Source organism: Pelmatolapia mariae, linkage group LG3_W (assembly GCF_036321145.2).
Source record: "Pelmatolapia mariae isolate MD_Pm_ZW linkage group LG3_W, Pm_UMD_F_2, whole genome shotgun sequence".
NCBI classification, from domain to species: Eukaryota; Metazoa; Chordata; class Actinopteri; order Cichliformes; family Cichlidae; genus Pelmatolapia; species Pelmatolapia mariae.
The window spans coordinates 58611304-58622524 of NC_086229.1; positions in this window are offsets into that span (position 1 = coordinate 58611304).

Here is an 11221-nt window from a genome sequence, read left to right on the forward strand (position 1 = left end):
TAAATAAATAAATGCATTAAATAAAAAAAGAATCTTAGAAGCTCATAAACCCTGGCTCCAAGATCCAGGACCATGAAAACATGACTCATTTTAGTTCTTGTTGTTTTTAATATGACATTTTAGGCTCAGTTCTTGTTTCATTTTGGACTTTAGGTTTGAACACTGAGCTGTCCCACTTCCTTTAAAATATGTTTTTAATGTGACTTTTCCTCTTTTTCATAAAGGAAGGTTGCTTTCATTTGGTGTTAGAGCGAAATTTCCTAAAGTATATTTTGATTGATGTTCTGTTTTTAAATTATTGTACAGATGATGAAGGAACATGACGAATAAAAAGTCACTTGTACTTGTATTTTAAAAACAACACCAAGATAATGAAAATAGATGTATGTTTTTATAGGTTTCATTTTATTGTAATTTTTCATTATTCCAAATAATTTATTGTGATGTTTGGCAAAGCATCATGGTTAACACACCTATAGTTAAAAGCTTTACAGCTCCAAAAGGTTTAACTTTAAGTTTTTCTGGATGAAATATTTCAATATTACACATCTACAATCCAAGCATTTTATGTAGTTTGAAATTTAAGCACTGAATGAACAAAAAAAAACCTCTGCTTTTGACTCATTAGAATTTGTTGTTGATTAAAGTATTACAGAGGCACACGTTCATTCAGTGTTTAATGTTAAGTTGACAGCATCAGACTTTAATAGAAAATTGACTCAAGGATGCTTTAAGTTTTAAAATGAGGAAGAAAATGTGTTTTGCGGGAAGCAATTGCTAAGTAATAAGTAAGTAAGTAATTCCTAAGTAAATTCCATTCTTCACGAGCAAATATGTGCACTTTGAACTTCTTTTCAGAATAAAAATGATTGAAAACAATACTTAAATACATATGAAAAAGGTAGAAGAAGAAAGTATTGGTTTGGTAAAAAAAAAAAAAAAAAATAGGGCCTTTGTCACGGTCTGCGTCGGCAGACCATTGGGAGGTGGGGAAACAGGACCCAAACGCCGGACTCTTCAATGCAACAGTGTTTATTTACAGGGTGGTGAAGTAAGCAACAATAAATCAACCAGTGTCCCAGACTTCCGTGTTGTGTCTTCTTCCCAAAAAGTCCCAGTGTAGTGCTCTCTGCTCCAGTGTCTCTGCACTCCCCGTGCTCACTGCTCTCTCTCGTTCCACATTCCTCCTGAGGGAAAACAATAGAGGCAGCCGTTAACACACTTTATCTCAGCAGGCATACACTCACACTTTCTGACTATGCTAGAAGACTGACGTGAAGTCACACGCAATAATCCAGCGTCGGTGGAAGATCCATTGCTCTTCTAAATAGCTCCCCCGACGAGCCCAGATGAGGAGCAGGTGTGTGGCAAGGACTTCAGGTGTGGCTAGTCCTCAAGCCAGGCCATGCCCCCAGGGCTGAAGGTGCCTGTAACTTGGCCACAGAAAACAGCAACACACACACATACCTGCCTACATAAGGATGCAGACAGAGATAAGAGGCAGTGCAGACGACTCATCAAATGATAATAATAATGATAATAATAATGATAATAACAACAGTCATAGTCCCCACTGCCCACGGACCCCGAATCCCCCCAGAGCCAGGTCCGTGACAGCTTTCAAAAATGTACTGTATAAAAATAATAACAGATTACTTCACTGTAAAATGTAATTCTAGCTGTTTGTTATTTCAACATATTATTCTATATCAGTTTGACGATAGATGACTGAAGTTGTTGTTATAACATAGAATTACAAGTTAAAAACGTCCCAATTACACCAAAAAAAGCTAACTTGAAAACTCATGTCCAGCTAAATCAGAAACTTATGTGAACTTGACAATGCGGGTAAGTTGAGCACAGCAGGATTCAAAACTGCCTCACGTGACTGCTACCGAGGAGCATCATGGGGAATTGGCGGTTAACGACATGCTCACTTTACTTGGACGTTTTCTAATCGTCTTCTTTGGAATATGCTTTCAAGGTGAGTAACATTGGTTATAACTATAAGGAAAGAGAGCTACAAAAGTTGGAACATGTTTTGAATTTATGGCATGACGTGTGTTTTTCTCTTTTACCGAAATGTTTGCTTTAGCTAATGTAACTTTAGCCGACAAGGTCCAGCTTGTGTGTCATGACCAAACTTGACCTAATAAACTGACATATGGCCTTTTTTATGGGTTTAATGTGGCGCTGAGCAAATCACAAGTATTGTGCCGCTAGCTTTAAGGTTGTGCACTCAACCACTGTTGCGATATTAGCAAGCTAACTCAGCTAATTAATAAAGCTTATTTCATATTGTCTCTGTACTTGTAAATTTCTTTCAAGTTCACAGGCTGTTGTATTTTGGTGGAAGTTCATTTTGGCAATATTTCCAATAACTGGCTGGGTTCAAAAAGACCTTTTTGGCAGGACTCGGATGCTTGTTGTCATCTGTTTATCCCTATGTAATCACTTAAGGTGTTATTAACTGCTGCATGCTAAGCTGCAAGAGTGCACTGAGGACAGAGACAAAATATGGTCTACAAACCAGCATTATATTAGTTTTTATCAGATAGTCCTCCAGTGTGCTTATTTTTTGCTTTAATTATATTGTGCAGTTATTTGTTACCCTGAAATGCTTTATGCTTAACAACAGTTCACTATTTTGACTTATTTTTGAACTCTTGTGATCAGTATGACTAGATTGTGTGAGTTTCCATACTAAACGAGCTGTAGTGATAAAATAATTGGCATCAGAGACACTGATTTTTGGCATGATATACTGCAGAAGTTTTTTTTTTTTTTTGCATAATTTACCTTTTAATTAAACTGCATTCTCTGTATTGTAACAAAACTAACATTGTTTATATGTCAGAAAATTAGCAAACATGAATAAATGGCGAAAACAATATAATTATAACATATATTTTTATTTTACTTATTTTAGGTCTGTGAAGCCAAACTTGATGCTGGGGATTTATTTTTGTCAGTGGAGTCAAATGGTAAGTTACAATTTGTGCATTTTGTCATACTGGAAACACCTCAGATTATATTGTAATTTAATAGCTCTGTAGAACAAATGATATAAAGATTGTAGTGTCAGGGTACTTCTTAAGAAGTAATATGGCACTATTGATGATCACATGCAGGTGGCATAAACTAAATATTCAGACGTGTTACCAACAAATGATTCATTAACAAAAGCAATGGAGCAGACTGTTTAGGTTCTTGTGGTTGTAATAACATCCATAACTGCAAGTTTGTCATTAATTTATTTTCACAGGTCTAGATGATCACATTTGACTTTGTCATTTAAATGAGGTGGACTTGCAAACTTTGCGCTCTTTGGGGTAAATTGCTGTCCACTACATATACACAGAATCTGCACAGTATTTCAGATCTAAAAAGGGAGTATGTAATGGACTTGCTGGCTTTAATGTAAAAAGCCTGTTGTGTAACTTTAATGAGGCAGTTGGACTAAAACAGTATTGCTCATCAAGGTAAACATCTGAGGAATAAGGAAATTGTTACTTGTCCTTTTACTCAGTGTTCTTTTAATCGCACGTTTACTAAAGTTTTACATCACATAAGTCATTTTCACAATCATTCTACTTTAAAAGATTTCAAGACAGAGCTTATTGTTCTCTGAACTTCCTTGTTTGCTGAACGGCAGGTAAAGTGCATCTTTTTGTTTGTTTGCTTTTGTGTGTTTGTGTTTTCTCTAATGGGCCTCAGATGACTGTTTGCTTAAATTTGGGTCTCAAAGAATCTTTTTTTAATTCTGCCTGTACTCTCCACCCCTCTTCTTCTATTGCTCAGGTTGAAGCAGAATTTGCCCGTCTTACATCTGTTGACCTGAAAGGGTTCCTTTTTGCTGTGCTTGACCATTATGGAGAGGTTTGTGGAGCTGTACAAAATCAAGAGTGGCATAGAAAGGCTAACTAGGCTCATAAGATGCTTCGGAGATGATGTAAGTGTTCAACTGCGAAATCTAATCCTTTGTTTAAGTTTTAGGTTATCCAGTTCAACTGATGAACTCATTGAAAGAAAGCTGATAAGTAAAGTCTGTCATCATATTTCACAACTGGACATTTAGTGTGGTAACTTTTACAGAATCTATGTATATTGGTGGTAGGTTGGATATCATATTCTACTGGAATGTCCTGATAAGCCTGATTCAAAATCTCCAATGATAATCATATATTGATGGAATTATGCATCAAAAAGCTGTGAATTTGGAGCTGTCTACATGCTTCATAAACACTGTTTAAAAAGTGTTTTTGTTTTCTTTTTGACTTCTTTGACCAGAGCCCTACACAAAGGAAGAGGACAGAGGACCTCATTTTCTAAAGGAAGATCCCTCACACACTTTCAAGACTGTGAAGGTTAGCATTGTTTCTTTTAGTAAATTTAATAATGACAGCACCACAGTGGATTTTAAATTAAAAAGTACATGTGTAGACTGTGTAGACTGGGTAAGCAATTAAAAAGTACATGTGTACTTTTTCCTCACCAAATGTATTATTACAAGATCTTTGACACTGGATTTGGTCTGGGTTTCAGAGAAACTAACTGGCAAGCTAGCATTGATATTATTAGTGTCTTGTGTTTATTCATGTCTTCACCAGGGTCTTTGACATTTCGCTGCTGTACTGTTCACTTCAGCTTTACGTTTGATTTCTCACATTGTATATTGTAATGGCAGAGATATTAGGATATTTAAGGGGCTGCAGTGGCTGCTACAGCTGTGGGGGGCAATACTTTGGTGAAATGTCCTGGACCCTGGAAAAGAGACTGTGTAGACTGGGTAAGCAATTAAAGGTTACTGGCCGAGAGTCATTGGGCAGCTGGGTAAAGGTGGATGCTGATATTCAGTGCCAATTATGCAACCTGTTCAGCCATGTCTATATGCTCTTTTTTCATGCTGTTAATATAGGGGGAAAAAATAAACTTTAATCAATAAACTGATTAAAGAAGCATTGTCTATGGAGCCATAATCTGATCCTGTAGTGTAGCTGCAGTTTGCACATTTCATGTATTCTCAGCCAGATTTGGTTTAGAGCACAGCCAATATTTAGCATAAGTAGATTTAAATTCACACACTGGTGATGGCAAGCTACACTGTAGCCACAGCCACCCTGGGGCGCACTGACAGAGGCGAGGCTGCCGGACACTGGCACCACCGGGCCCTCTGACCACCACCAGTAGGCAACAGGTGAAGTGTCTTGCCCAAGGACACAACGACTGAAACTGTCGGAGCCAGGGCTCGAACCGGCAACCTTCCAATTATAAGACGAACTGTCAACTCTTGAGTCACGATTCAGTCATCCACCCATGTGTGTGAATGACTGAATGTGTAAAGCACTTTGGAGTCCTTAGGGGACTAGTAAAGCACTATACAAATACAGGCCATTTACCATTTAAATTGAAAATTTTGTTTGAATTCTGCAATTGAAGACATGCTCAGTTATTTATGAACATGGTCTTTGTTTAAAGCAAGAAATGGATTTGTAACATGGGGGTGCATATCTCATTCTGAAAAAACTTTAACAACTAATAAGTGTTACCCAAAGCCAATCACCATCATCCAAAGCATCAGTATGGCTCTTCTTTGGAAAGACATGAATTGTTAAGCACACGGGATATTGTGTAATTGTAATTGTGTAATTTTTTTTTTTTTTTTGTCTTTGAACCCTTTTATAGCCGACAGGTATTGAAGACACGTTTTCTAAGAGGATGAAAGTTGGCATTGCGATGGTGAAAGAAGAAGACATCGATGTGTTGGTTGTCCTTGAGGCAGCAGTAATCCTGTCTAATCTGAGGGATGTCTCAAGTGCCATTTCCATGCTGATGGGCCTTCTTTTTGCCCTCAACATACACTATCCAAAGGAACTTAAGGACATCTTTGAAGTCATTCAGAACATCCTAATGAACATTGGTGGAAGGCAGTGCATCTCACTAGTGCATGGTCTAAGAAACAGACTCTTGCAGAAAGCCATGCAGAACTGTAATTGTATGATCCTTAGTGTTAAGGACAGTTTTTATTTTACTGTTTGTTTTTTTTATTCTTGCAAGTTCTCATTCTCACCTTTGTATGTCACTAAATGACTACACTTTACATTCCAGATTAGACAATCACTCATTTGTTCATGGTTTAAGAAACTTATGTGAACAACAATATAATGCTGGACTCTGCAGATGCTTATCTCATGCAAGTCAGTAGTTTTTCCTTTGTTTTGCAATTGAGCAGACTCAAACTAATGTTTCTGAAATATCCATATTATCAAATGTTTCAGAAGCATGCAGTCATTTTCAGAGATATTGGTTCTGTGGAATTTGTTGCAATTGTAAACGAAGACAAATACAAGAGTTTGATGTCTTAGTTGTTATAAACTGATCTTTACTGTCACTTATCAAAGGTTTTGTACTATTTTAATATTTCAAGTTTTATGCTAACAGGTGTGACTGAGCACAATGAAGTTTAAAAATTTTGTAAATGTAAAGAATAACTTTTCTAAAATAGCAAGTGTCCCGTTGATACATTACATTAATGCAGACTTTATGTTGTTACTTCACAAGAATCACTACTGCTCCTAGAGTATTGGTCAGAATTTCATCTTCACCCAAACTGGGCTCAAGACCAAGTTCAAATTTATTGTTTCACAGGGAGCAGCCTTTGAGTTTTGATGGATTGTGAGCCTGATGAGCTACGTCACTGATTTTTCTGTTTCTCAGATGACTAAGATGGCACAATAAATGGTGAATGTTGGGTGCTCATGAGTAATTGTCTTGTCATGTTCTTAAAACAAACTTTCTGTATGAAATGATCAGATAGACTTTAATGGAATCTGTGGGGTTTTATTTTTTTTCTGTAAACAACAGAAAATTAATTTAAAGGAATGTAGATATTTAAACCTGAGATCTAAGATAAACCTAACAGGTAGTTTTGCTGAAATGGATGTTAGAAAGCCAAAAAAAACCAAAACAAAACTTAAGATGTTTAATACACATTTTTCTTTACATCCAGTCAATCAACTCTGATAATTAAAATGAAACTGATTTACAAGTTCACTCAGCTACCTTAAGGAGCTCAGTTAATTAATAAACTTAAATCAACTTAGCTAACAGATTATGTTAGTTAAGCTAAAATAGATTCCTAAGTTAAAAGAACTACTAAAGTATTTGAATTAACTAAAAAACCCAAGTCAACTGAACTAGGACAAGAGTTTAAACAATAGATTATTTTAATTTAGCTGAAAGGGTTTTCCCAAGTAAAGATGACAATTAAAGGAGTTGAACTGACTAATAAATCTCAGTCAACTAAACTAAGATGAAAGTTTAGACAACATGTGATTTTTCATTAAGATAACAATTGGTTGTGTTATAAGAACAAACTCTATTTCTTGACTTAACTTAAAATTTTAAGGCAGCCCTTTACCTCATATTTTTAAGTTGAAACAACAAGTTATATTTTACAGTGTTGGGACATTTGACCTAAATGGTTTATTCAACAAATATATTTGTTGACACCTTTATCTTTTTATCATTACATCCCTGAATTTAATAACAGTAAACTGGGTTTATAAATGAAAACAATATGATAAAAAATCGAATGAAATCAAAACTATAAAGACAGTGTGTGTACACTTTTCTTTGTTTGCTTCAGACGTTATTGCTGCAATCTGCAACTCATCCGGCTACAATAAACCACCTGCTCTCACAAGTGTCTATTTCAGGGGTAGGCAACCATTCTGATGGCGAGTGCCATTTAAAATTTCCTCAGAAGTCAGTGTGTCATATGATTGCATTAGCAATAAATTTAATAACGCTCTATATTAACAGTTACACACTATATAGAACCACTTTATAGGATCATATTTGTTTGCAGATGTTGGCAGCTATCAGCGAATAGTTATCAGCTATATTGAAACAAAAAAAAGACAGTTTTTATCCATAACAGCAAATGAACTGTCCAACAGAAAATACAAATGCTATTTAGGGTCTCCTCACAACAGTGATAAGAAAAATAAACTGGGCCAATATGGCATGTTTGTTAATACAGAGATACACATGTTAATGTGATCTCTGGTCTCCCACTCAGAGACACAGGTCTCCGAGTGTCCAACATTCAGACGGCTACCTGAGGACACTCATGTGAGAGAAAATCTGCTCACACAGATATGTAGAGCCAAATACTGTCAATAAGGCCTCTACAATGTTCTGAAGACAGTTAAACTTGTCAGGTAGTAATGTCCAGCAGGTGAACATGCAGCTCCATGAACACGCATAGCTGTGGATTCCAGCTGCTTCGATGTTGCATTAACTGGCATTAACTCAGCCAGTTAATGCGAGACAAATCCAGCTGCTCATTAAAGATTTCTGGTTTGATCAGAAAATAAAACATTGGTCCATATACCTGAAAGTCCCAAAAATGCATTGTGTCTCGAGTCTACGGATGTATCCGTGTATTTCCGTGGTGCTGATGCTGCGCTGAGCGGAAAGCTCCTGAAGCTTTTGAAGTGTCGGAATGTGGAAAGCTGACAACGTCCCTCTCACCAGTAAGTTATTTTTAACCAATTACAAGTTGAATCTGGTAGTTGGGTTTGTTAGCTAAGATACCGTCATTAAGAAGAGGCACAACTAATGTGTCTATGCGAGCTGATTTGCGATGTGCACTGCTGGCCCGGCCATTTACTTTTTTGATGCACCTTCTCAGATTAATTCACTGCATGTCGTGCCCAGGGCTGGACTGGGACAAAAAAACAGCCCGGGCATTTTGACTAAAGACCGGCCCCCCAGATATTAAAGCCATAAAGCATTTGAATGAAAACCAACGCTGTTGTGACAGTGATGTACACTGTCTTGTTGGTATATGTATGATTTCTATTTATTTTACGTCAGATAAAAACTTTGGTTGTAAGCTTCAGATAATTATTTAATAACAGCCAGACATTTTAAATCAGAATAAGAAAGTATTTCCTTGTCCCCCCCTTTCCCTGTTAATGCCCTACCTGGCCCCCTGGCAACACTTTGCTAGAACCGCCCCTGCACAGTTACCAGCTGTCAGCTACTTAGAAAAGGATCCTGGTGTTATTTGTCTCTCAGAAACAGTTCATAACTTCCCTTCAACTCATTCATGTCACCTAAAAGGTAAACCTGTTTCTCCATCACCTGTTCAGCTCTGATGATTCAGTAAAGACATCTCCTGGTTTCATCTTCATGTTTCCCTCTCACCAGATATACAAACCGACATCCTGACCAGCAGCTTTTACAGCTGTGGCTCCAGCAAACATCAGCTGATACTAGAAATTAATATTAAATAAATTCTAACAACAGCTGATCAAGCTTAAACATGCTGCTGTTGTTTAGCGCGACATCCGTCGGAATCCTCTTTCTGGCGCAAAGTGGGCGATAAATAAACAAGAGAGAAAAGCCGATCAGCTGATCATTGATTAGTTTCATGATTGAAGTAGAAACAGGAGAAAATGACAGGAGAAGAAGAGGCAGCTGTGCAGCGTAACGACAGAATAAATCCAGCTTTCTTTTGATTCTAGCTGAAGTCCGGGACAAACTGTGTTCCTTCTCAGCTCAACACGAAACGCGTAATAATTTCTCTGAATGCGGGACGATTCCGTTTGTACGGGACGGTTGGCAACTCTGCTAACTAACCTTATGAATAAAATAAAGTTTACTATCAGTAAAATCATAGCACCCACACAGCTGTATAGAAACTCCGTCATGCTAGCTAGTACGCAGTACGAGTTATTGTAACTGACTGTAAAAAGTCAGCATAACGAAAATAAACTCCACCTAAACTTGGTTTATATCTGACCCGGATAGACTGCAGGTCATAACTTCTTACCTGAAGTTCAGTTCACCTGACACTCGGACCGGCGGCTGCCTCAGGTCTCTGCTCCTCCTGCCTCCTTTATCCCTCATCCACCTGCTGGCCTCCACCACTTGTTAATTTTACTGAATCTGTGGAAGCTCCGCCATAGCCACCACCAAACAGCTGAGTTATTTTTACACACCGGCCAGCATCTGGCCAATCCACCATCTTTCATTATACCGTTACAAAAAAAAAAAAAAAAAAAAAAAAAATCATTGGGCCACCGAGCAAATGCCCAGTCCAGCTATGGTCGTGCGTGCCATCAGTTAACCCTTCGCGTGCCAACGGTGGCACGCGTGCCAAGGGTTGCCGACCCCTGGTCTATTTCATCACATTACAAGCAAAAGGTCCATGTTGATTCTTGACTTAAATAGGAACACATGGTACACATATAGATTATAGATCCAGTGTGTTTATCTTCATTGTTGTAATCTCATATTAGAGAAAACAAAACAATACAATACATGACCTAAACTTAACAGAGTACTTCTGTTGCCTTACAGTTGTAAAAACAAAAGAAACGTAATAAATGTTCAAAAATTTTAAAAGGCCAAGTATTCCACTCATGTTATTTGAGTCACTGAGACATCTCTTCACCACCTATTGGTGACCTTTTGCTATAATTTTGACTTTCAAACAGAATGCTGCTACCACTACTTCAGCAGGATGAAATGACAAATATTGTGGCAATTAGGGATGAGAACCAAGAACCGGTTCCTAGTAAATACCTTGGAATCATTAGTCTGCCTGCCTATCGATCCTGCTTATCTTGCACTCTCTCTACGATCAGCTGATTTCTGTTTGTATGTCAGAGGAGTTTGCAGTGTGAAAATTACTTACATTACTTTTATTTTTATAGCATTGAATGATGAGAGCACGATGGTAAATTGCAGACTTCTCCAGGAGAGAAACAACAGCATTATACTGTTAACACAACTTTGGCTCATCCTAAACACCTGCACAGACAGTATGCTACCTCTAAGATAGCAAGAACCCAGAGTGACGTTAAAGCTGAGTGAATGCTGACCCACGCCCAGGACCATGCTAAAGTGAGGTGTCATTTGCAGTGAAGCCAGCTGCTGCTGAACTTCAACAGGTAAAAAAACCTCTGTTTCTACCTGTTAAAGTTTCTAAAATATAATGATTGAGGCGATCACTTTAAGTCTCTTTGTGGTTGTTTTCATCTTTGATTTGTGCTGTTTGCTTTGTGTTCATACCTAAATACTAAGAGAAAGCTTACATGTGTCACCAGGATAGGGATTTGTGTTGGTGTTTAGGGCTGTAGCCTCAGGTTTATATTGTGAATGGTGATAATATGAAAGTGTTTTTCAGATCATTTTGAATAGTAAA